A 27,891-nucleotide genomic window follows, 5' to 3' on the forward strand; every position below is an offset into this window, starting at 1 on the left:
CGTATATTTATAATATAATTTATTGAATTATTATTGAATATAAGATGAACATAGATTTCCATGAAATATATTACACATTTCTTTAATAATTAATGTATATAATGTATAAATAATCTTTTTTGTTTTTTATAAAGCGATAAAGTAAACTACTTATTTATGGAAGTTTTTTAATAAAAATAATTTAATTTCTGAAATTTTTGAGAATATCTCTATGATCGAGTATTATGTTGAATAATATTTATGATTTGTTGAGCAAGCCAATAATATTCGATAACGCCACAAATTTTTGTACGTGTCACGATTTTATCTGTGTTCTCGCGTGTTCTCGATAATCGATAATATCGACGGAACAGAATAGTTGAAGAGAAACGGAGGGCGGAGGATACGAATTATCTTATAAATCGCGCTATCCGGCGAAAGGTGAATATTTCGTAGAGCAAACACCGATAAAAAGACCACCCTCGTCCTTTAAATTTGTCGGAAAGACTTTCCGATGGGCGAGGAGAGCGAGTGTACAATTACTTTGCTGCATGGAGAGCTCGCCTTTCTTTCTTAGGGACCAACCATTCGCTATTCTCGACGTGACCTATCTCTGTTCGTAATATCGTTACGGTTACTCATCATCCTTAATGCACGTTTGGCACACACCGCCGCGTACGCGCGAGGTAACTATTCACAGAAAGGATAGTCAAAAGAACGCGTCCCTTAGCAGTTAATCGCCTCCGCGAATTACATTTCATAGGTTCAAAAGAATTTTATGGCTACTCTTGCCAAGAGGGTGCCGCGGGGAACGATAACGGCGAAACTTGGAGAGGATTCTTAAGCCAACTGCATCTTATATACTTCATACGGAGGTAGCTCGTTAAGCAATTTATTTACATTAACTTCTGAATACCCGGAAATTTTATGGAAAATGTAGTCTTAAATAAATGTTTATCGCTTCGAAGTTTTACGACTTGGTGTATCGATTTCAGATAAATTGAGAGAAAAGTTGAGAGAAATTCATTCGCCGCGAAAATGAATTTCTTATCTGCAAAATCAACTATCGATTTTGTTTTGTTTTCTCTTTTTTGCATTGTTCAAGGTACAAAAATAACGATATTAATCATTTTCTTAAAGTAACAAAGTATCTATTACATCATTCTTCTCTCCTACAATATCAATTCTTCCAATAAAAATTAATAATAATCCAATAATAATTTAAAGTGAATTTTCCTCGCCACTCCATAGAAACTCAATTTTGCAAAGTAGATTCCCGAAAATTCCTTGCACAGTTCACCTGTCTCACGAACAAGTATCATTCATCGTTCGAGTGATATAAAATTTTAATAATTCTCCGGCCGATAAATCTATCGCGCCGTACTGTGTGACGTGTAAAATTGCAAAAATACAAGATCAACGTTCCGTCCGGTGTATGTCCAGTAGCGCTCGTAACACGCGGTCGTTATTGTCACGGTTGCGCGTGCGATCTGCACGACATAAACGACGATTTTTATTACCGCATCACTGTTACGTAATAACGTGTTGTCGCCACAGAAGTTATCGCTGCAACAGTCAAATTGGGCTACATAAACATCAGAGTGTGTGATCTCTGACATGGTTTTTTCTTTTAATTAATTTCTAATTAATTTACTGCAATATTAATTACGAACTACGCACCCTGCCGTTGAGAATGCCATTGAGAATGATAAAAATTATGCTTGAATAGTACTGTATTATAAATTGTTATAGACATCGATAAGAACATAGTTCAATTTTTATAAAAATTTAGGATGTGTACGTTAATTAAGTACATGATTTCAGGGCTCGTTACAAAATACATTTAAAAATTGACGGATCAGAATCTTTTTTAGGATTGTAATGATTACCATCAGTTTGTGGCAATAAAGCCTGTTCGTGAGTCCCAATTAAATCCATAGATTATTATGTGTATCGTATAATACTCTCTCTCTCTCTCTCTCTCTCTCCCGCCCCTCCGATCGTAAGGCACTCGCATATATCTTGCTTATCTTGCCGCATCGAACTTGTGCACGCACATGCACGTGCATCGTGCTGCAACGGTTAAGTGTATTATAGAAACCCCTCGCGTGTGCCGCGTGATCGGCGCGCGTGTGGAAAACACAAGCGAGAGAGGGTCTCTCGGCTTCCACGTATCCGCATTTGTAAGTTGAACAGCCGACACGGGGAGCGTGTACGTGCAGGTGCATCGCGGACGCTATCCGCGCATAGAAGCGCGACGGATCTATTTATGGAACTTAGAGCCGGACCACTCCGGACTTAGTCTCGAAGTTGCGGCTTATTTAGCTAGGTTTATTTGCAGACTCGGCTAATCGTTCCCTGGAATTTTATCACTGCGACTTGTTCTTGAGCCAGAGTCTTGCGGAAACGGGCTTTAAACATTTATGACGCAGGTGCACCTGATGAAGAGCATATAGAGGCGAAGGTGTATACAGTCCCGCAACTCTTGTGTTTAGTTTGGAAACTCAACTATAATGCCGAGGCATAACGCTCGAGGCGGGAGCACGAATAAGAATTTGCTGTTGCGACGTCGCTGTTTTGCATCGCCAAGACGAATTTCATACTGCAAACGTTACAAACAAAATTTCCTTTCAGAAATTAAGAGGACGAAATCTTAGTATTTCATTAAACATCACGTTTTACGTGCAAATTGATAAACGATTGTATTTACCGACTTGATAGCGTTGACTTACGATGGCATACTGTCTCAGCGGAGTCACAGTCGATCGATGTCTTATACCTCATTTGGCTGTGATATCCGTGTCGCCAGGATGTGTGCAGGTATGCATGACGCACAGACGTATATACACATCTGGCAGGCCCGATATATATGCGTATGCAAACCATACACTGTATCGATACCCATATTCTGTCAACCACACGTATGCTACCACACGCGCAGCTGCAAGTGCGTGTCTGGCAGCGATGATCCAATAACGTTCGCTATTCATGAGAGCCTTATTAGCGGTAACGGACGTGCGTGCACGCATTAAGACATATTTGGCGAGTCATTAGCAAGATCGTCTGCGCGAGATCCGCGAATGGTATCGACACACGATCCAACATCGGATTTGATGCCCTTCGATGCCGAAAGAAATCGAAGTTCAAGCGTCCCACTCACGCGGAACGTTATTTAAAATGTACGATGAGGAAAACAATCCTGTTATCAAACTATGAAGAAATGTTGGAAACAACATTAATGTGTATACGTTCATGCACAAGAAGCTATTTTACATATTTTGATATAATAGCTTTAAATATTTTGTAATATATAGGTATATAATAAAAAAATTAATTTCTTGAATATAAAAAATCAGTGGACTTATTAAGGAAACTTATACGTCCATTTCCACCAATGTATATTAACTTTAATCTCGATTTAACTTACTTTTTATCTTTTTGGTTCTTATAATTAGAAAAAGACAAAAAGTAAGTTAAACCGAGATTAAAGTTAATCTGCATTGGTAAAAGTGGACATTGATAACATATTATATAGGCTTTAACATCTTAATAATATATTAGGCCACTGTTTCAAATTTAACTTCTCGCACGTTTCAATATATTATATAGATATGTAAAATTCAATCATAGAATATAGAAAACAAGATTCCTGCCCTACGCACGTGGCGGTCGCTTCGATATGTAGATATAGTGCCCGTGCGTGCTTCTTCAGAGGTGGATATAACAGAGATTCCCCGCCGTATGTAACGGGCATCGTGACCGTGCCGTATAAGTAGCCGGGCGTTACTCCGGTGTGCACAGAACGCAGCTGCATCAATGCACGTATGCACGTGCTCTCTGCGTGCGGCTGGAGACTCTGGAGAGCCCGCTATCGCGGCGGCCCATAAAGTTCGAATGGAATTGGAATACAGTGCCGACCAATGTCATTCCGTGTTACCGTGGCCCGTTGCCGTGGCGCGCATACAGCTTCATTAAAGTGCTCTAACGCCGAGCCGGGTTCGCATTTCGTGGCGATATAATACTGCAGCAAACGCCTACGCGATGCGGAAATGCGATTTTGCAACGGTGGGAAATGCCGTCGGAGCGCGAGCCGTGATTCATCGAGTTCTGTTACGCGTCCTCTCGCAATCCGGCAAATTCGTCATAAGTCATAAGTGACTTTAACGAAGCCGATGAAAGGGCACGGAGTCACACGTAAATCAAGAGAATCGTGCGCTCTAATCGTACGCGTTTGACATACTATTACAAGGAATATTACGAGAAAAAACGATATAAAAGTTTGTGAAAGTCTTTGAGGCTTATTTTTCTTCAAAACAAGTCCTTTGGGTATATTTGAATAAGCTGAATAGTAGCTTTAAAATATTGAAAAAATAGTTCAGAACTGTTATTGCTGAATTTCAACGAAACACATATCCGTCCATTAAATATTTACTTGGAAAATTTCGCTTATTTTTTGGGAAATAAATACTTTACATTTACGAGCTTGATCATAACTTTGGATTTAATCTAAATATTTAAGAGATTATAAGAAACTCTTGTCATAGTATATTTGCATCAACAAACAAACGAGCCCACATGTTCAACCTACTTTTTTTTAACGTTTATCGTCTCCAGTCGGCTTGTAGCACTCCTATCGCGCTCGTTGTCGCTTTAATGCGCGGCGCTTTATCGCGAGTCGTCGTTAAATAATCACCGGAATGCTGCGAGATGATTGGGTCGTTATGCACTCGCATACCTATTGCGGAGGGAAGCAATGCGCCGGCGAGCGTTGCAATTTGCAACGTGGCTTGCAATTGAGGGCTCGGTCCTAAGAAGACGAATGCTCGCAATGCAGCCGGGTCAGGGTAATCCTGATGCTACGATTGACCCACATTGATCATCCGCAGCGTCCTTGGACGGGCCGGGGGATAACGAACAGGCTACGGAATTCCACCGAGACGCGCATTAACAGTGGCAACGTTTCAGGAGTGTTCCGCTCAGAAGAGCGACACGTCGATATCGCGACGATTTATGATCCGTGACGGGGATTGCGAAACGCGCGCCCGCTGAATGGGCACGTCGAACGTGTCGGGACGCGGCGATCGAGACTCGACGCCGATTCAGCGTTTTCGCATCGCGGTTTCATTTTGCATTCACGGGCGGCACATCACGTAGGTACGCGCGATAGCTGTTTCAGTAACACTTTTCCGCGCGTGTTACGATATTTTCGTGATAATAACGAATGTGACAATCTCATTAATCTTCCTATTAGCAACGTAACGGCAACAACTTTATTCAATAAAGCAGTCGTCCCATCGTTTAATGTAAATATAAAATTTTTATTTTTATCATCTGTATTAAAACAAATTTATACGTGTAAAAATATATAAGATGATAAAGTTATTTATCTCTTTATTCATCTTTCTCAGATTACGATACGACTGCGAAATGAGTGTAATTCTATTATAATTAACAAACACATTTCATTACACTTAAGAGACGACTTTGTTCTTGTGCCGTATTTTTTACGTGTGACGTTAAAATGGCATTCTCACGTCTCGCTTTCACGTGCCATTTTCTATTTTTTCTCATTGCCGAATCATTACACGTAATGTTCGTTTAATTTCAATCTAGAACGGACTTTAATTAAGAACACCGCGTCAGTTGTACACACAATCGGAATTACAATCGGAAGAATGCGAGTAAAAAGAGTGGCACGTTTGCGAGGGAATATGTAGGCGACCCAATGCCATGAGTTCTCATGAGTGGATCAGGGCCGTATACGGAGCATCACAATGAACTCTGATCAATGAAACAGGAACGTGTACGTGCCGCTTGATATGCACGAGCTAGGTACTCGTTTACGCGATCTTGCGTGCTAACGATCGTATCAGCAGACTAGTGCTAAGAAGGTGATCGTCGGTGGAATGTAAAAGCATCGTAATGTGCGAATAACACAGTATCTGCGGTTTCATATAGCACACATAATATCGACTTTAATCATATGTATATGTATGTACGTATAAACTAAGAAACTATGCTCTATATATAATGTGGCTGAATGGAACTAAACGATTTTTCCACTAACGAATGAATCATTATTCAAGGTACATTAAAATTACTCATAACATAATTAAAAGCTAGATGAAGTGAAACTCGTATCTATAAAAGAAGAATCGAATAAGCTGCACTAGAAAAGAAAGAAGAAAATTATTCATCCAAAATAGAGTACAATGAAATTAGATATAAATTGTGATCCTGTGCGCAATTTGTAGAGGGATGTAAAATAATTTGAGTAAAAGTAATGTGACGATAACCAAACTGTGGCTACAGAAATAACCAAGATTGAAAAAGCGGGCGCGCTTGGTTGGTCGTATGTGCGATTTAAAGCGACAACAAATCTCATTAGGGACTCGCCATAGAAATAGTCGGAGAACGCGGATCGCAAATCTGCTTTATCGCTTCACGGGCGGCAGATTAATCCTCGAGGGGTGGCATCGAGCGTCGGATATATCCAGCTCCGCGGAGGGTTTGAATAAAAAGGATTTATTTTTGCACCGCCCGCCCGTATTCGAGCAGCGGCCACGTTTCTCTTCCTTTACAGTGACGTGCGCGCACGGCACCAAATCCTTCTCCTCCTTCATATCCTTCTCTTTCACGAGCCACCTCTCTCTCCTCTGTATTTTTTTTCCACCCTCCTCGCCTCCACCGTTGCTCGAGAATGCGTGGTTCCGTTCCGAAACAAATCCGGGCCAATTCGGGCGCAACCGCTTCGCGTTCGAAGAAAGAACTCGTTATCGAATCAGTTATTATAGTACGGGGATTCTTCTTCTATCTATCTTTCCTCCGATAGTCGCGCGTATACATACGTACATTGATACGTTGCGCGTATATGTGGGAGCATTCGTGAAACTCGTTTGGCAACGTATATATATATATCTTGTAGATCACCTCGACCCCACATTGCCCTTCGATCGGCGAAACGAAATCCAAGTTTCGATCGAAAGCTCTTATCTGACCGCGCGTGCCTTCCTCTTCTTCGCTATCGCTTCCGTTCTTGTGAATCTTCCAGCTCTCCGTGAGTAAATGATCGTGTCCGAAATCCGGCCCGATGTAATATATCCTTCATGTGTAAAAGGGTGAAAGATTCTTTGAGTTGTCTTGCAGGAATACGGATTACGTGCATTCGTAAAAATAATGTTATCTCTCACGGATACAAACAGCGATTGTAATCGTTCATCCTTTTATTTGCGACATTTTCTAAATTAAGTACCTCAACAATAATATACCAATAATATCTTCATACTTCTGTAGATATTATGATATAAATATCTTAAAAAACATATCATCATCATATTTCTTGTTATTTGTATTATGCTACCAGCCCATATTAATAATCCTTTGCAGACTTACAATTTTCTTTGCATAATAAACCAACTGGAAGAACAATGTGCGAGTTTATGTCAACAGTGGACGATCGTTCAATCGAATCTTCTTCGAATTGCGATTTCCGATCGAGATGGCCAGTCCGACAATCAGACAAGCGTTTCGGCAAACGTTAATTTAACGTCACGCTTCCGGGAAATCCGTTTTTGCGAATCCCACACTTGGGTTAATTGCTAGACCGGAGAGCGTGAGGAGGGTTAGTGGGTGCGGAGTGAACAGAAACAGAGGGTGAATGAAATGGCTATCAGAAGGCGGTAGAGGGCGATATCCTTACGAAGTATTAGTACCCGATAGCGTTATGCGTATATCAGCAATGTCGCGTGTTCTTCCCGGTTCTCAATGAATTTGGCTGACTGGAATTTAACTTCGAAGTTTGATAATAGGGTCCCATCATAATAAATTGCCGCGTCTATTTCATACGAGATTTTCACATTAGCAGGAACGTTCATCAAGTTATTTTGACGTTATTATGATTAACGATGATTAATCGTTACGGTTCTCACCTTGCTTCTTGCCTTTTGTCGCAGGAGGAATTATTTTACGGGCTCATTTCCTGTCGTTAAGAGCACAGATAATAGTAAATCTTCAAGGTTTGCGCATAGTCAAAGGATATTATAATTGCTTAAAATAGCTTATTAAAGAAGCTGCATAATTACTATTACACGAAAAATTCGCGTTTCTGAAACATATAGGAGATATGAATGTTTCATCGTCATATTAATGATTGTCGATCATTTTGTATATTGTTCTAAAATAATTCAGAATTAAGACGAAAAGAATAATGTCGGAAAAATTGAACTAAAATATGATTACTAGTCTAGTTTTATAGCAATAAAACAGAGTTATACATAATATGCATAATACAAAAAACCTACTGTGTTGCGTTTTTTCATATAAAGTTTCAAATATTTTTACGCTTGACTGTAATTTTAACGAAGCATACAGTATGACATATATATCAACGCATCGCGATAACAATTCAGGGTGCATTTTGAGTTAGTCCAGGCATATCGCGAGGGTAAGTCGACGCGGGACGTGTAGCCATAATTATAGACGCGGAGAAAGTGCGTTATCTGCCAACGAGCTAAAGTATGTAAAGCGTGCACGCGCACCTGTCGCGTGCAGATTAGATCAGGCCGATAAAACGAGTCCATTGTCTCACGATCGCGGAAAAGATACGCGTCGATAGGGACCCACCAGATACGCTATGAATACAAGTCTGCGTGGACATACATGCCCGGTTATTATGGTCGTTGCGATTCATGGTAATTACGCTGTCTTCGAAACGGCGCGATTCTACAGGGGACCGCGCGTGGAAATAATTTTGCAATATCTCGTCAGGAGCTATTTGCCATTATATGGCAATGTAACGTGAAGCTCGCGCAATTCCTGGAGGAGGCAAATGTTTGCGAAATTTAATATGCGCGATAATCGTGTTGCAACAACCGCGAGCTAGATATATATGCAAGACATTTATACCTAGTAATATATCAGAGAGAAAGAAACTAGCGGTTTTATTGTACATTAAATAATTTTATCAACGTCTTTGGAAAAGATATATTCCAAAGCGGCGTGCATCTCTCGCTGCTTTAAGATATATATCTTGAATCTGAAGTCAAGCTACATGAATAATCGTAATCTTGATAATGAGTAGTCTCAGTTGCCCTTGAATCACAAGGGGGTGACTGAACCGTTCGTTTCTCAAACTGTGAGTCTCTAAATGCTTGATATGCTCTTAAGACGAGATAACGATTGCAAATACTAAATAAAGACTCTATTGATCGATCAGTTTAGCGTAATTGCGCGGCAAACAGTTTTTTTCGACTATATTGAAAAGCGTTAAAATATTACGTGTCGATCTAGCCATTGACATTAACGATATACTCGGGCAGAATACACACGATCGATCGATTATGTGCCTTCGCTACGGAGATCGACGCCCTCGATATGCCCGACGACTTTTAACGAACTGTCGTTAGCCCTTATCGCGCGATCTGAAGTGCCGGTCCGCAATCTCCTTTTATCGCGATGAAAATTCATTTAAACGGCAGTCGCAATTACTCTGTGAGTCCACGCCGCTATTGTCGAATCGCTGGCATAAGTCAATGGACCAATTGATCTTAACCCTGATTTATTGTTAGATACAGTAATGTTTCTAATATATCTTCTTTAACAATCCGCCATTCTTAACCGTTCACTCAACGGTAAATAACTAATTATTTTGGCTTAATAAATACGTTTTACAACATGAATTGCGACAAATCGTATCGAGATAATATCAGTCTAGTGCCCTTGGAATTTCTTATCGATAAAGAATGAAATGTTTAACATTTGGAAATAATAATCACTGAATATTAAAAATAACTGAATTCTCTTTTCGATGTATTTCGCAGAGGTGAGATATTTATATATACTACGCTTTTATATTGCTTGAGAAATTACAGGACCGTTGTGCCGTCGCCCAATAAATCGCGACGATAAAAATGTGAATGTCTATTGGATCGTTACGCGAAATTCTTCGACGAATCGAGGACTTCTTTCGCCGAAGATATTCAAGAAATTGGTCACATCATTTTATTGGCGCGTCGCTAAAATACGAGAGCGCGGTAAAGATCATATCTTCACGATTGCTATTGTCCATCGCAATGTGGCGTAAATAATCTTTCAGGTAAAGGAAAATTCTTATGGTTTATTGTGAACTCGAATTGAAAAAACAAAAAGTAGTATAGTACATTATTTGGCGACGAATTATATTATATTTGAAATAATAATTCTTTCTATTCAAGCTATATGTTACACGATTTTATTTCGATATTTCCATTAGAATTGTAAGTATTGTGGAACTATATGACTAACAAAAAATATAGATTTCATTTCTATTTTCGTCACAAAACAACATTGCGTATCGAAATATTTCATATTGTTGTCCTATTGACAGTTTTCGTTTTATCAAACCCCCGCTTCCGTTTAAATTCGAGGTAAACAAAAACCTCATTATGGAAGGGTGCAATGTAAACGAGTCGACCTTTTCAAGCTTTGTGTCTGGTTGAGCCTTTGGCTAACCGTTCTGCGAATCCTTTCCACATATCCGTAATCCTTAACCATTCTCCGCCTCCCCCTCACTGAATTCGAAGGTAGGAAAAACGTGCCGGACGGAATTTCCTGGCGCGATTCGACGTCCCTTTTATCGGGGCGATAGAGTCAATCGGTCTCATTCAACGGAATCCCTCTTTCTTGTCCGAGGGCGCGGGATGAGAGACGGTGGCGGGAGTATGGACGGAAAAAGAGGGGTAGGGGAATATCGAAGAATGGGGGCGCAGGCCCCGATGTCAGCGGATACCGAATTCACCCCCTTCGCGCCCTGCGATCCTCGTTCTTGCGCCCCCTCCGGCCAGATCGTACCTCCGGCCAATCTGAAATCACATTAAGTCCGTCTCGATGCGTCCAGTCAAAACTCCAATTTAAAAGTTCCTGCCAGACTCTTTTCTCTCCCCGTTCTCTCCCTCTCCTTCCCTCTACTCGCCACCGCCGCGCCTTTGTCGCTCCCGATCTCTCTTCAGGCAGCTGGAATTAGAAATACCGAAAATAGTTCTTCATCGACCGCCGACTAATTCTGCCGTTCCGCAAACGCACGCACGTACAAGGGACCCGCGCGCGCGCGTGTGTGTGTGTGTGTATGTGTGCGCGCGCGCGTCTACCCTTTCCTTCAAACGCGTGTCGGTGTACGGTGTGGATGTGTATATGCGCGTTGCGATCGCGCGAGCGAGCTTTTGCACAGCTGGATTGAGGGGGCAGATCGAGGAACTCTGCGATTGGCCGTTACGTCGCGGCCGCATTATTGGCGCATTCCGCTCCATGACAGGTTGCTCTGGGGCGAGAGAGCTTCGAGAGGAAAGCTTCCCGACAGGTGCCCCCGCCGCGCTGCCACCGCCTGGGAGCTCGCCGGAACTTTTTCGACCAATTAATGAAATCGCCGCGCGGAACGTGGGGTGGCGTTTGGACCGCGCCATATTTTCTCCTCTGGGCGAGATTATAGCAGATTCCGTGACTTAACCCGCGGGATTGCCAGTCGATATTTCTACTCAACAGGGAAACGAGACCAAAGAGAGGAGGACGCGACAATTGGCCGTGCGCTTAACTGATAAAACTCGCGTACACTTCGTTCGCGAAAAGTTATTTCTAGTCCCGATGATCTCTCCGACCACAGATATCTCGCGGGGATGTAAAATTAAATCCTGTTTCAGGGAGAGACGCGCGGATCGATATTCGATTAGTTCTGAATCGGATAAGACTTTATAATTGGTTCGCGCACTCAACAGATGAAATTCACCTTCGTCCCCTGGAAGGTCTGGATCGCAATTACCACGTTAAATTTTTATGCGTGAAGCTACTATGCGTATATATATGTATATATCTTTGCTTGTCTAATTTTATAAGTTTCGTGCATGATTCCTGGCTTTCTAAAAAAATTTATGTAGAGATTGAATGTTTTCATAAACATAAAGGGTGTAGCTGTCTAAAAGGCAATAATTATTGTAAGTAAAGTTGCGATCCAAAAATTAATATGATGGAAATTGAGTAAAATAATGCATACTGCAAATATACATTTCAAACCAAAAGTACGTTATAGAAAGTATGTTGTACCCTTTGCAATCCGTTCGCCGCGTAAGAAAGGCCAGGAACGCATCAGTGAATACATCAGCGCATTCCTGCGCTCGTCAGTTCTTGCGTGAGTTTAACTGCCGCCGACAAGAAAGTAAAGGATCATTTCCCGACTCCCAGGAGAGCCAGGGCAAGAAACGCGAGCACATCTTGTACGCGAGAATAAGGAATAGCCGCTCGAAATAGACGCGGACGAGAAGCGTGGCGCTAAATCAGAAAAGCGTCGTTCGCGCAGCACTAATGCTCGGTTAATCCCCGAGCTGGCGAGAATACGGCCTCTCGAGACATTGGTGCGGAATATAAAATATGTAAGAAGTTTTCTCCTAGCCAAGACGAAAAAAAGCGGCAGAACAAAGAAAATACTCAAGTCGAAGTAGTCAAGTCGAAGAACGTCGAAGAGTTCGGCGGGGTTCGGGGCCTCGAGGATATCGTCGGCAGAACGTGCCGTGGAAGAGCAAAAGGAGAGAGAGATGAAAGTAGAAAGCGAGAAAGAGAGAGAAAAGAAGGACCAGAAGTCCGTTGTTTTCTCGGCAAACAAAAATCCCACATCGAAATGAGTTTAAAATCGCCGCGTAATCCGTGGCCGATCCTTGTCTCCTCCTCTTTCTCCCCCTCGTCGTCGGCAAGCCGTCTTAAACTTTTCCGGGATGCTTGAGGCGAGCAAAGCCGGATCCGACGATGATATATATGTCGTGTCGCGGAAATGTCGTTAAGAATACTTTTCTATCGAGAAGAGGAGGAACCCCATTAGATTGGCGAATGGAATAAGGAACGTCAGAACTTTTCGCGATGACGAGATCGCGGTCTACCGAAACGCTGCCGCGACGTATTCGTTGTCACGATGATTATTCGCACCGTTTGGAATTTCCAGAATTCGGCCGATCCTGTCAATACGAATTTATCATGGTAATTATAAAAAGAAAATTTGCATAAGACTGAAATTGAAGATTCGTTTCGTATGCTGTTTAAAGATACTGAAGAGAAATTCGTAGGATTGTATTCGTAGAATTGTTTGTCGATTTGTTTCAAACTTTATCTTCGGCGGGATAATCAGATCGCTTCGGACCGTTCTACGTGGAATACGAGAGACCTCTCGATCGTGAGGATCTGTTTTGAAGAATATATACGAATTCCGCAAACGTCCGGCAATAATTATTTCTTATAAAAACAAACGAGCTGACGCGTAGCGTTTCAGAATTTTAATTGTAGAATGAGAGGTGGAAGGCTGCTGCGAACGATTTCCCGGAACTACGAAGTATAGGTATCGAGATTGTACGGTAGCAATCAACCGTTGCCACGCCAGAGATCAATGATCCCGTAGAACGAACGAGGCGTGGTAGATAGATAATGAAGACGAAGGTGCAAAGGTCCATCACAACCAGCGGGGTATTAGATTATCGGCTGTATTAGACGTAGATCGAGAAAAGGATTGCTCTTTCTGCCTCTATCCGCGGGGCTTTCGTGGCCTCCGGTAATCGGATTGTTCTTCACCAACCAACGCGCGTTACTAGAGAAATCTTCGAAGCGTAACTGAATACGATGTGTGGACATGAGTGTCAAATCTTGGATGCTTTTCAATGAACGACATTGAATGTCGTTGGTGAAATGGTGAGACCAACATAATCTAAATGAATTCGGTAATTGAACGTTTAAGTATCTACGTTAACTTTCCACGTGCATTATGAAGTAGGGGGAGGGAGAGAGAGAGAGAGAGAGACTGCATATATATAAAAATAATTTAAAAATTAAGTTTATAATTATTTGACATATAAAATATATGTAAAGAAAAATTAAGAAAAATTAATAAAATAGAAATTATACAGCAGCTTCATGCACAATTTGAGCTTACTTTAAATTTCGTTTTGCTTTGTTAGATAATAAAATATTAAATGTAAAAAGATTTCGGCAACGCAAGTAGAACATTATATATGGTAAATTTGAATATTTAAATATTCTTTAACTTCTCACGTTATTAGATATCAGGAACGATAATATTCTTATCTATTTCGTGGACGCTCACGACGTTGGCACGCGATCAACGTGTTTTTACGAAAAGCGCAGATATTTTCTACTCCAACGTTTTGGCTCCGAACTAACTTCTTCTCAGGGAATAAAATACTGGCGCCGAGATGTCTACATGTTGGAAAGTTTTATGTCCATATTAAAAATAGTTTTACACCGTTCAGGGCACACGCTGGCAATACAAATCATGTGTATCGCGCCTGTCTTTTTTTTTTTATAGCGAGAAAACTATTTTATCATTTTTATTAAATGATAAATTTATTTTTAAAACATTTGTTGACTGTATATTGCTCGAGAAGAGAAAATGTGAAACTGCAAATCAAATATTTCATTATATCATCGCATCAATATTTTCTATGTATTTTATGTGAATTCAAAATGTATTATGTGCAATGACAAACAAATCACCTGCAGCTTAATACCTGAATAAAAAATTCGATTATATTTATAGGAAATTATGTAAAATTTGGTATTTTAAAGTAAAATTCTCGAATTATATTTCAAATATTTTTAATTTCTTTCTTCGCATTCTTCAAATTTGAATTATTAAATTAAAATCGATAGGAAATCACGGCGTGATCTAGATACATAAATATTGCGCAGTGAAACGGAAAAATTACAAATCACACAACCACGTTCTTCACGCAAGACAGATGTATTTGCACAGATGTATACCAATGATTTGTCGAGCTCTCGCGCAAAAACAACTGGCACTTCAGCTGTGTCTACCACCGCGACGCCGCATCCCTTACTTATCTTCGCAGCATCTGTCCGTTGTAATTTGTCATTTCCCAGCTGCGTTTTGGGACGAACGAGCGAATTTACCGTAAGGTATCGTTCGCGTAGGTGCATGTTTGCACCCTCACTGTCTCATGGACAATTTATAATGTAAACTCGCCTGTGGGTCGCAAAATTTCTATTTGACATACTGTTTTTAACAACTCGCGCTGTTATGATCTTCATAATAGAAACATAATTGTCTTACTCATTTAGTAGACAATGCAAGAAGTCTTTTCTAGTCTTATTTTTGCCATTTCCTATGTTAATTCTAAAAATAAAACAAATTTAAAATGATTCGGTGAAGCGAAAAGATTAAAGAAAACAATGTAACCGTTAAAGAGAAGTTGAGTTATCTATTCTTAGATCGTACGTATTAACCGACGTAAAATTAAAAGCATACGATTTTAATTGAAATCACTGAACCGAGGAAGATTAAAACGCATTTTTGAAGCGCTTTGTGCAGCACCGCGTGTAACATATCTATGATGGAAGGACGGCCATTCCACCCCGTAGTCCGCACAGACGCAGGTTATTATTATCCACAAGAAATCCACCGGACGAGAATGCTCGCTGGGTCAACCTATTAATCTCGGAGCAGCGACCGCGGTAACGATTCGGCGGAATGCTGCTAGACCATTATGCCCAACCTCCTTCCTCCACCTTTCTCCTCTTCCGATTGCATTAAGCCTGTCCGTTGTAAATGAGGTATAGCCATCGCGTAAGAATATTTCCTGGATCAAACGATTGACCTTGAAACAGTGCAACAAGGCTACGGCGCCGTTTGCGGAATCGAACGGAGGCGCGTGGTCAGCTGAACCTCACGGAAGAGGAGGAAGAACCTGCGGCGCTGCGCCGATCCGAGAAGCGGTAGGCAGAGCCGCGGCGAGACGTTGAAGAGGGTCGAAGTCTTACCCGTATCTCCGAGGGAGATCGATCGTGGCCCCCAGGAATCTTAATGGAGCCCGGGATTATCGGCCTTGCAGACATGGAGGAGGAAAGAGAGGGAGAGAGAGAGGGGGGAGGGCAACTTCGCTCCTACGAGCAAACAAACGTAATTGCACGCGAATCTGCCCTCACCCTCCGGCGCGCACGGCTTATACGTTGATCGTCTTGCCGCGCTCTCGTCTCGCCTCGCCTTACTGAGAGCCATTACGGTGACTATGATTTAATCAACGCGGCGCGGCGGCGTAAAATCATTATCAGTAGCACAGGTGGCCAACGGTACCGCGAGTGCGTGAGGTCGACGTGCGGTTGTCCGCTTTCGATCCCTAAAAAACGCGCATCGTTTACAAACGCAGAAAGATGCTTGGAATAAGTATTATTTTATTATAATTACACTTAAGAAACATATATAAATAGTTGTATCCTTTCAGGATTGTAACGACGACAATAGGCTGCAACGTTATGCAATTAAACATAAATATTTTGCAAATTAAAATTAATCTCACAATCATAAGTACATCACAAATTACCAAAGTAAAAGTATATTGTTGTTAAAATTTTGAAAAGTTATTATTAAATTATTAAAAATTATTATATCATATATTATGTGGAAGAAGCAAAAGAGTTGTACAAAACGCGAATATCTTATGCAAAATTTCTCTCGATAGATATCCGGGCGTCACACGTAAGGATACTTATCGTAAGTGCAGTTTGTCATATCTGTTGCATACTTAAGAGACACCGATGGTGTCGTATTGGTGGTAACGATACGTTATTCTGACCTCACATTTATGACGCTTCCAAGTAACGCAGTCGGTGCCTGTCGCGAGAATCGTGGGCGCAAATGCAGCGGGAAGATTAATCACGTGATAGCGCTTTAACGACTCCCGTATGACAGAATTGCCAACCCCTATTCTTCTTCCATTCTGTCATATCTTTGACGTCGGCGATTATCGATAAGTGCTACAGCACTTAAGAGCATCGACGATTTTGCGCCTTTACGCAAGCGTGATTCATCGCGTCTCCTGCTTGTTTATATAAGTATAGTGACGACTAACTATTGGCGATGGACTATTTTATGTAATTAAAAACATGCATATACCATAAAAATTATAGTATTGTCTTTCAAATCATCCAGATACACGAGAAAATGTATCTTTCTAGTAGCTGCACACAGTATCGGTTTTACATTTAATTAGAATTTTATACATATAGCATATAGATGTAGCACCCACGTGCGGATATTCCTGTTTTTGAAACAAAAACGGAGCGCGCGCTTGTAACGCGGTGCATAATTACATATAGAATCGTCGGTTCCCGTATATAATTCACAAGATCTTCGGCGACATGAAATCGCGCGGGTTCAACGCGCGTACAAACGTAGCCCGACATGTTTGCCTATTCGGGATTAAAGTGGGAAACCTGTGCGGCGCGGCGCGAGCGCGGGCGCGGCGGCGGCGCGGGAATGAGAAACGCAGCTGCATCCTAAGGGCCGTTAATGATATTCGCAGGTGACACATCTAATTCAGTGACTGTACAGGCCGGAAGCTGGATGTGATGCCGGCGCGGCGCGTTGTCATCGCGCACAATGAGGATAAACGAGAACAAACGATGAGCGAGGTGAGAGGGCATGTTTGCATTTTCATGTCGTTGCCAGCGGCAGGAAATACGCGAAATTACAAACGCGCACACTGGCTTGATAGTACGGCCCGCGCGCATTTACTTCCGCGGAACGCATGCTCGATGAGGGCAGTTTTTAAAGCAAATTAGTTAATTACGATGGTAATGCATGGAAAGTACTTCTCGTTCTTGTTTCGCAGCGCGGCGCGGCGCGGCGCAAACCAATGAGGATAATTAATTAAATCTGTGACGTTTACATCAAAGCATAGAGGGACAATACAAGCTACCGCCGGGGTTCGTTTACGTTAATCAGCAAAGATAAAGGTAAACAGCAATTTGAGTATCGATACACGCGACGCGGAGTAAATATTGGAATCAAGGCAAATTATATTATCGATATATCGCCCACAACGAATATCGCCATAATCATAGATATTCATCGTCGGCGCTGCGCGCGGCAATTGGATTTCTGGAAGGGAAGGTAATATTAATCTAACTTTGGTAAAAGCAATCGTGACACTCGAGTCTTTTACTTGGATTTACAAAGGATTGCGAACGGGGGAAGAAGGGAGGGGGGGGAGACGTGCTTCTACGGAGAGAAAGCACAAGGTCGCGATGAATACAAAGTAGCTGGACCGTTTCTCGCGCGACCTACTTGTGATTCTCCGTAATCGCAGTCGGCTATCTGATATCTTGTTTCTCGTCTCTTCTATATCGGGACATCCTGATTCAAGAAGAACGGTCAAAATCGAGCTGGGCAAGCGTTTTGCAGCTTTTATCGATCGAGCGAGGGCTTTTGGCGACCTCCGTTGATCCGGTAATAGATTCCGCTTTTTCTCCTCTCGTCAGCGTACCCGTTGACTTTTGTTTTCGGCAGCGGCGCGGCGCTTGGCGTTACGTAAACGTCCTCGAAAACAGCGAACTCCGAAACTTGACGCATCGCGAGGAAAGTCCCCAGCGTTGAGTTGCAGAGAACGTATAGATGGACGAGCGCGAAACTAAGATTAAACATCGATATACGAGAGATATATCCCTACGGGATGCGAGAGAAGAGAAGTTTTCCTACGGGAAGATTGTTCGTGGATGATTGCGAAATCGCGATCGGGGAACAGACACGGATATCTCTCTCTCTCTCCGTCGTCTTATTCCACGAGGAATATTTCTACGCGGGCCGTCGCGTCGTCGTCCGTCGCATTCTGAATTTTCAGAAGGACGAGGGTGAACGAATAGTGCCTCGCAAAAGCGTCCAACGTGACACGGGTAAAATATCCACGCTCGACAAGTTTCCAAGCTTTTTCAATCCTTCTCTTTTGCCTGCCTGCTTGCCTGCCAAGAGAAGTGAAAAAGGATAAGAAGCATAAAAAGCATTACCGTGGCTCGTGGGCACGTTGAATGCGACATGCGTATATACGTTTTACGCGCGAGCTTATTTTAATTCGCCCGTTAGAGGAGCGCGAGAAGGGAATCGGACACGGTGACGCGCGAATATTCGCGAGTATTCGCGCGTGGCGCATTTCGTCGTGCCGTACAAGTCCTCCACGCTCTAATGCCGCGAGATTCGTTCTCGATTGTGGTGGATGCCGCTAGTCGCCCTCGCGTATACCTATGTCCTATGTCTACGTCAACGTTGGTCTTTCGGTTTGTAGGTCCGGATCCTTGTGCGAGGCCGATGACAAATGAGATACGAGAAGTAAAATGGAATAAGTAATTTTCAATTTTTTTTAATGCTGTTATAAGTAAACCCGTAAGACTTTCTATTGTTGACTATCATTATTGAAAAACGAAACAATCGCATTATATTTTGAAGATTTTGTCGCGATCCTTCAATACCTTTTAGAGAAAAAGTAAAAAGTACAAGATGAAAAACTATTGTAGAAAATTGTTTTAATATATTAAATCAAAAATATAAAATAATTTTGCATTCCAACAGAAATGGTGTTGATTTCCGTAAGAAAAATGTTTAGGTGAATAACAAGTGTTGTTTGACATTTCATAATTTTAAAAATATTAAAAATGTTTCTCAAACAAGTGTTGAAATTAGAAAATTGCGCCAAATAAAAAGAGAAAATATGATAAACGTTTTATAAAATTAAACATTACTCACCAAAATAATAAAAGATATTTAAATGTATATAATATTTAATTGCAATAAAAAAAAAACATTTTGATGCAAAATACTTGACGCTGTTAGATTTCGGAATATAAGATAATTAAAACAAATGATGTTTTTAATTTAGACCTGAATTAATTTATAGCTGACACATTAATTTAATTTTATTTAAACCTGTTTTTTATGTTTTTAATTTAGACATAATACATATACATATGTATCGAACACGCTCATCATATTTATTCATTTATTTTGACCGTACTTGAATTAGCAGCGCCAAGTTACTAGATGTGTCTTTTGACATAAGCGGTACAAATAGAATCCATTAACATAAAAGCCATTTAAAGTTATTGTACTACATACAGAAAGAAAATCACATGCAAATACGATTATATTTGTCTTAATAATATAATTCTTTTTTAAATACAGTTAAATATGGTTTAAAAAAATTTTTTTTAAGCATGGCCTATGTCATGCTTTATCTAGGATCAAATTTATTGGTTTTCTATTCACAGTGAGACATCGATCGTGAATCAAAATCATGCATAGTATACGCGTTTCGTTCACGCAATAGGCATCGCCGGGAGGTCAGCGTTACCGCCGCGCCGTGGCGAGAGATCGTTTTCCTGCTGTTTACGACGATAAGAGAAGCCTGAAGCGAAATATTAACGCTGAACTTTCGCAGGGGAACTGTGCACGCAGATGACGATGCATCGCCATGCCGTTGCGATTATAACGGCGTAGTCGGTGCTTTTACGACGACGATCATTATCGCAGAGATTGTTACGTGGTTGGAAATGATGTAATATAAAAGTGAAATTGTGGAGAGCGAGTTCGTAGATAAGCTCTGAGATCACGACACTTTCTTCTCTTCGCAGACATCGCTGGCAGAAACTTTGAAAACGCGATTATGCTTTAACTAACGTAATGGATAGAGCTTACCGTCGGATTTTTTTGATTAAATGCATTTTCAAATATATTACATTTGATAAACATAGTCATAAATATATTTAGCATTATATAATATTTTTATAAAAACGTAAAAACAAAATTAGGAAATATTAAATATACACATTTTTTCAAGTATAATCTAAAATAAATGTTCTGCATACAGTTTAAAAAATATTCATGGATAATAAATTGTTCGTAAATATAATAAAATATTTAATTCTGAATAAAAAATTCATCGAATATAATGTAGAAATTAAAGTAAACTCTCTATTCTATTTTTTTTTGTATTTTCCTTTTTTCCTGTATTTCACATTTCTCTTCCTTTCTTTCTCTTTCTCTCTCTCTCTCTCTCTCTCTCTCTCTCTTCTTTCTTTCGCTTTAACTAAACTTTCTTTTGTCATTCTTTCCCGTAGTCTTTCACGTCAGTAATACACTTGCGGATAATGTAAATTTAAAAGTCAACCTTCCGTCTCGTCCTCGCGATAGAAATTCATCGCTCGGTTATAGTCCTTCACTTTCATTAAGGATGATTAAACTTTTGCTAGCGTTCTTCGGTAAAAATAGAATACTTGCTCAACGTGCTTGAGAATTTTCTAAAAGAACGGCGTAAAGACCATTTGAAAAATGGACGACGTAAACTTCCACCCATCTTCCGTTATTGTTTCCTTGAAAGTGTTTCGCAGATTTGCTGAAAAAAATTTTTTCCTCGCAAATGAGTTACAACGTTCTCTTTTACGATCGTTCTTGTCTACGTAAAGGACATACGCTTTTCATGTGCAAAACTTTACAACCTTGCCGTAATATTCGATCTTTTTCTACTACTTCTCGACTACTTCCATCGGTAATATACTTCAGCGATATTCTGACAAAAAAAATATATTAAAAAAACTCTCGGTCACAACGGAGGCGCGTAAAAATAGAAATACATTCATAAGTACATATTTCTTTAATCCATGCAGTGTTTAATTATTAATTCACATTTCGCGTATATTATCGCGTTTAATTAAGAATTTCTCGTTAAGCAAATGATCATTGGCGCGCTTAAAACGTAACGAAAATACGTTTCGTGTCGGTACGTTCCCCCTTTTCTTGGTGGTTCTTTTCATGAAAAATAATGAGTGCCCTGTGAAAAGACTGACCAAGGAAAGCTTCGCGCATGGTCGTGTGTACGCACCTACCGCGATGGTAACTGGCGATCAAAGGCTTGAAAGCGGCCGCATGTTTTCTCGAATTAGGCCGTGAATGCTCGGCAGCTACTTTGATTAGGAAGTGACTGAAGAAAGAGCAGCTTGTTGAATCTGTCTGCCATCCTTGGCCTCGCGGATATTTCACTCGACACGAACGATTCTAATATGATCTATATCGTACGAATAAATACTCCATTGTTAAACAAAGCTTTCTCATCATTTTAATGTAGTAAGCTTTATGAAGTCTGTTTCACTAATTTTGTACACGTATCAATTAACTTTCTAAATAATTTTTAATTTATCTTCCATATATTTATTTGATAGATATATACTATAAGTTTAAAAGCATATACATATATCTGTATTTAAAATTATGTATGTATAATATAGTGTATAATATTTTAAAAGATTACTGTATTATGTTGTATTTATATTGTATTATTGTGTCATAATTATTACAACTTGATAAAGATCTTTATAAGAGGAAAAGTAAAATCATGCAAAAGAATTAACTCGTAAAACAAAATGAGAATAAGTGTGCAAACGATGGAAATAAATACGTTACACGCAAGAGAATTTTATTCTCACTTTTGTTTTCGTTCTCCTTCAGCCGGGCTATTGATAGTAGAGATAGAGAAATAGAAGTAGGCATCGATGTATCCTTAAACGAGGAACTTCACGAGAGAGAAAGAGATAAAGGAGGGACGACGATGTTGATGAGGCCGTACACATCCTCGAAAAGCCTGTAATCTGTCGCCATGGTGACCGGGCAAAGTCTTTCCTCCTGAATTATTTACGGACATCGTCTCCGGGCAGACGGTGTCACGACTCGGGGGAAAATTCCGGTTGACCTGAATCAGAATCGAAGACAACGAAAGTCGCTCTTGGTAGTCCTTTGATGGTAGCTCGTAAAATTGAACGGGAAGAAATTTTGGAAGACGATTACTAACGTTTGTAATACGGTTTACATTATTCAAATAGTTTATTTGATTTAAATTCGGTCAAAATCAATAGATAAAGATTTCGCTGTCGATGACAATGCGATTAATCTCGCGGTTTAATAATAGAGATAGACGAATGCATTACGGCTAATGCATTTGGAAAAATTAAAAAATTAAAAAAAATTATAATTGCACATTTGCATATTAATTATAATGAGATAGATTCTCATTATCTACTTCATTATTTTCTCTGTGACCAATATTAATATCAAGCAGAAAATTCATTGTCCTCACATATATTGAACATAAAATGCATATATAAAATCGATTAGAGTGAAGTTTCATCAATGTTAACAACTTTCATTCAGATTGTTGTGAAACGTGAAGCTTCGAGAAAACCGGTAAACTACCGGAAGTTGTCTGGTTACCGAGTTAAGGTCGATTCAGACACAGCCGTGCCGTATCCGTACCGTGCACGGAACAGAAACATTAGACAAGGATTCCTATTGTCTCCATCCTTGTCTAATGTTAACGATACGGATACGGTACGGGTACGGCACGGCTGGTCTGAATCGACCCTTATACTACTGCCCCAGTATCTTATCAGCATCTCTTTCGCGTTGCACATAGTTGAATAATGTTTTCTAGAAGGCATAGCTTTTCCATCGCTACAGTATAAACTGCGAACAGTCGATTCAGCTTCAGGGAGGCAGACGAGGTCGTCCCAAACAAAATTTACTGTTGTGCCGTTGGATGTTACCTTCGAGGCTGACACGAGGGATCGCATTATACCAAGTGACGTTCGCTCTACCGGAAGCAGCTCTGGCTGTATTATTGTAATTGATTCCTCCGGTAGTCACAGGAAGAAGGCTGCTGGTGCCGCTGGGCGACAGCAAGAGGGGAATAAGTCGATTATCGAGCCTCGGTTGATAAGGCACAGGAGCACGCTAGGCGCTCGGGCAGATTTACGTCGTCCTCGATAAACCTTCAAGATTAAGAGTGCCGGGCTTCGTTCTTTCTCTCGCCTTACTTCTCCTTTCTTCTTCATGCTGCTCGTCTTTCGTTACTCCCCTCGTTTCTATGCTCTCTTTCTCTCATTCCCTTTCTCCCTTCGCTTTCTCCTCTCTCCGCTGCTGATCCGCTTTCGGCGGGAGTTTTATTTCGAAGTCCACGAAGCGCGTTTTCTCGTGATGAAACTGTATATACGATAGATACGCATCAGCCGGCATTACGAAAACATTACGAAATGATCGAGAGATTTCGTATGTCTCTCTTCTAACTCTTCTTATTATCCCGTCTGAAAGCCCGTAAGTCAGAAAAAATGGCGCTCGGTCATCCTGTTGGTACGCGAACTGTATGAGTCGAATACTCCGATATCGAGGAACGATAACAGAATTACAATCGCGTCTTATAACAAAAATTGAGAAATCGATAGTTGAAGATTTAAAGATTATAATTTCCATCCCAAATTTCCAATCTAAAAAGGGCAATATTTTATGATTTTTCCGCAATGTATAATTTATGGCATTTATGCCAATCAAAATATAATATTCGAAAAAATATCTTCGCTAAATTAATAAATATTTGTTTCCCGTGTTTAGGAAAAAATGACTTTCATTATTTTTTATTATTATTACATACATGCAACATTAGAATTTACGGACTTAGTGCATCCAAGAAAATTTACAAATAATATACAGAAAATGGACATAAAGAGATATATGTAACGATTCAATTTAAGAAAAAGATAAACGATGGATTTAATTCCCGCAGAATTAAAAAATACGACAACGATGGAGGTGGCGGTCGGTGTGTATCGGTCAGTTGACGCGTTTTGAAAAATAACACCAAAACGTTGCAATTTAATATCCACTTGAAAAACGACGCGCCCGAAGTCCCGCAGTAAACGAAAATGTTTTCGATATTTCCAGTGGCGATAAAAGCGATTGACAGAAATCAAGTACCCTTCAATATCCAGCGCCATATGATCGTGGAAAGTATTGCGCGAGGTATAAAGGCCTGCAATTAGAGAAATTGCACGGTACGCGCGTGTATGTGTGAGTTCATCGCGTTGCAATCCAAATAATGGTGTATCGACGCGATGCGTTTTTCAAGTATTTCGACATTCGCATTTCGCGAATAGGCATTTAAAAAATATATTTTCGAAGTTGTTCGTTGCCGCGCTGGTGCATGCGACAAATACAAGCGTGTCAAGAAACGTCAACGTATATGGAGAATGAAAGTTAATGTCCCGCGCAGAATGTTTTTGTAATATTTTCTGAAGAATTAATAATATTTATATTTATTTTGCAATTTATTAATTTAATTTTACTTTGAATCACACCTATTATTAAGTTTGAAATTTATAAAACGTGTTTTAATTATATGTTGTTGTATGCATGAGAATAAATCCCTTGTAGCATTCATCAGTGTGTCATGCAAAGATTTTTGTATTTTTGAAAATACATCTTTTTATAGTAATATATGATGAATAAAGCGCGGTAGCTACATAACGAAGATTTGCAGATGGAGTTCGGGAAAGGCGGTTTGATCGGTCGATATCAGACAATGACTCCCTAATTTCTTCGGTCGTTGTGCACTCGCGGTTAGGTCGTTGTTCTCGGTGTCTGGCTAATGAAGTCTCCTGGCTTTCATACTGACTATCAGTATAGTGTCTCTTGGGGATGTTCAAGGTAATGTCTCTCGGATGGTATCTTTAAATAGAAACGGCCCTTCTCTTTCTCTTTCTCTCCCTGTCTTTTTGCAAATGTACGATGCCTAATGTAAAAAGGCATTCATAAAGAGACATGAGGGAATTACTCGTTAACAAAAATGCAAGTGAAGTTTTCACAATTTTCTTTCATGTATAAATTATTGTAGGTCATTTCTCGAATAAATTACTGGAATAAAAAATTCATTTTTGTACATGTGCTATAATTAAAATCGAGATGAACAAAGTTCTCTAATTTTTTAATGGAAATTTATCATTCTAAATAATATATATATATATATATATATATATATATATATTCTAATATTCGCATGAGTAATGGATATGGTTCTTCTATTCTATCTCTTATGCTTATAGATATTTATAAGAATGATATCAATAAAGGAATACATGCCTGATTCCAAAATAAACTGTTATCAGCAGTATTGATTATTAATCTCGTTTGGTCTCGTTTTGCCAGACGTCTCGGTTTATAAAAAGACGACGAAGTTAGAATGCAATTATATGACGCGACGCTCATTCAAAGATAAATTCATTATCGACTTTCACATCTCGATAAAGATGATACCGCTGAATTCTCGGCGCATGACAGCTAGCTGAGTAGTCACCAGCCGCGTTGCAGTGAATTTCAAGCGCATGGCGTCGCCTAAAAAAAGCTCTCCCTTGCCAGCACGTGTCCGTCCGGAATGCACGCCGGCCGAGGTCGAGGTCGTCGAAGACGAGGATAGCCATCTGCGCCGCCGTGGCGTTTCTGGTGCCTGTCGGTAACGAACGACGTCGTAACGACGTCGTTATGGAGATATATATACAAACGTCTTAGCGCCCCCCCGGCTCGAGTTCGCCTTCCCCTCCGGCTCGGGAACGCCGCTATACCGCATCGTCATGGGGATGGTAACGGGGGTTGCGGCTTCATAAGTCGACTCTCCTTGCATACCTAGTCCTCCACCTATTCTCCTTCGTCCGGACTCATCCAGCACTCGTGGGCGCGGTCGTCTAGGTTGCCCTACACCGTGAGCCGACCCTAAAGAGTCGCCCCATTAACGCGATTTATGATCGCCTGGAGTCCGAAATAAAATATCTATTCGCTGCACGGCGCGGCGCGGCGCACCCTCCCGTGCGCGCGCGGTTAACTTCGTCATAGGTGCGGAGGCAACGTCGCGAGTCAACTCAACTTCGGCCGAAAGGGTTATAAGTTTGTTCATTATTACTCATTTTAGATCTTCTTGGTGTTAACTAAACGTTTAATTATGCAAACTAAAATTATATAGGCTCCCACTTCGTTTTCGGTATGCTGGAATTACCTTGGGCTCAAGTATCCGCAAGTATTTGCAATCCTCGGTATATTTGCATAATCTTGAAAACTCAAAATTTCAAGAAAATTAAATACTCAAACCCATTATCATAGTAGGAAGGAATCCTGACATCGGTACGATTACGGATGAAGGTTAGAGCAGAGGAAAATATCAAAAGAGAGGAAACGTATACCACTCGCAAAGTGCACTTCTTCTGAGATACGGGTCCCCGAGAATTCAGCAAATAACTTGCTTTCCGTTATTGCGTTAACAATCGCTTTGGCCTCCCAGTGGCTGTTTCTGCTGATAACGGACTTACTCAAACTAGGGGAGATAGAACGACCTTCAAACGGTGAGTCATAGCTTTACGCAGGTAACCATGGGGACTCCTTCTCGGAAAGGGAGCGCTTTACGAACTGTGTGTATACGTGAACTTTCTTGTTTCTGCCGGACTAGAGAATTCACAGCCGGGTTTATGTCCACATTTCACGTAATGCACACACACGGTGTTTATATCGGGACTTGCGCTATATATATACGGACTATAAGAAACGATAAGGAATTTCCCGCTAAACAAACTTTCCGTCATATCTTCAGCTTTTTGTATTTAAAGTTTCTTAAAGTATTTTAAATTAGGAGATGTAAAAAATACTAAAATACCAAAAAAGAAAAGAAATAAGGGTAGCTGTTAGCGCAATGACAAATATATTTTCTTTTCTTTCGCGATCACATTCAATTAAAATGTACAATTACGTAATCTGAATTGATACATTATGCTAGCTAGCAATATAAATAATTATGACATCAGCACGGCTGTTTTATAACATTGCCACTGCTTCACGTAGCATGCACACCTCAAAGACAGGGCTCTTTCCGTGAAACGGCGAGTGTCGCCATCCGTGAAATTGAAATTCGGCTATTCCCGTAAAATGCGCGACGGTAAGGTCCGTCTTCCTTACTATCAACGGATCCACCGGGACGTGAGAGGTAGTTTCAGATGGCCGCGCCACGATTCGCACAACAACGAAGCGCGATTCATCCCTCGGCGCCATCGAAGCCCTCTTGGCGTTGCCCCGCGATCGAAACTGCCAAACACAATTCCGTCGACTGCGTCATCCGTCCGCGGCGGGACCTTCCAACGAGCCGTTCAACAATGCCTTTAATCAACAATAATTCTGCGCACATCGTGTAAGGGTTCGCGGATCAGGGAACAGCCGAGAGCGAGTTGCGCGCGGCCGCCAACGACCGA

General features: G+C 40.7%; 1 protein-coding gene across 2 annotated transcripts in view; it reads right to left on the minus strand.

Moving 5' to 3' along the window:
- LOC139772120 (Krueppel-like factor 6) overlaps positions 1-27,891 on the minus strand; it is a 320,096-nt gene that overhangs the window by 55,673 nt on the left and 236,532 nt on the right. The window lies entirely within an intron of this gene.

Source organism: Temnothorax nylanderi, unplaced genomic scaffold, assembly GCF_030848795.1.
Source record: "Temnothorax nylanderi isolate EJ_2023f unplaced genomic scaffold, tnyl_v1.0 TNYL_tig0001_pilon, whole genome shotgun sequence".
NCBI classification, from domain to species: domain Eukaryota; kingdom Metazoa; phylum Arthropoda; class Insecta; order Hymenoptera; family Formicidae; genus Temnothorax; species Temnothorax nylanderi.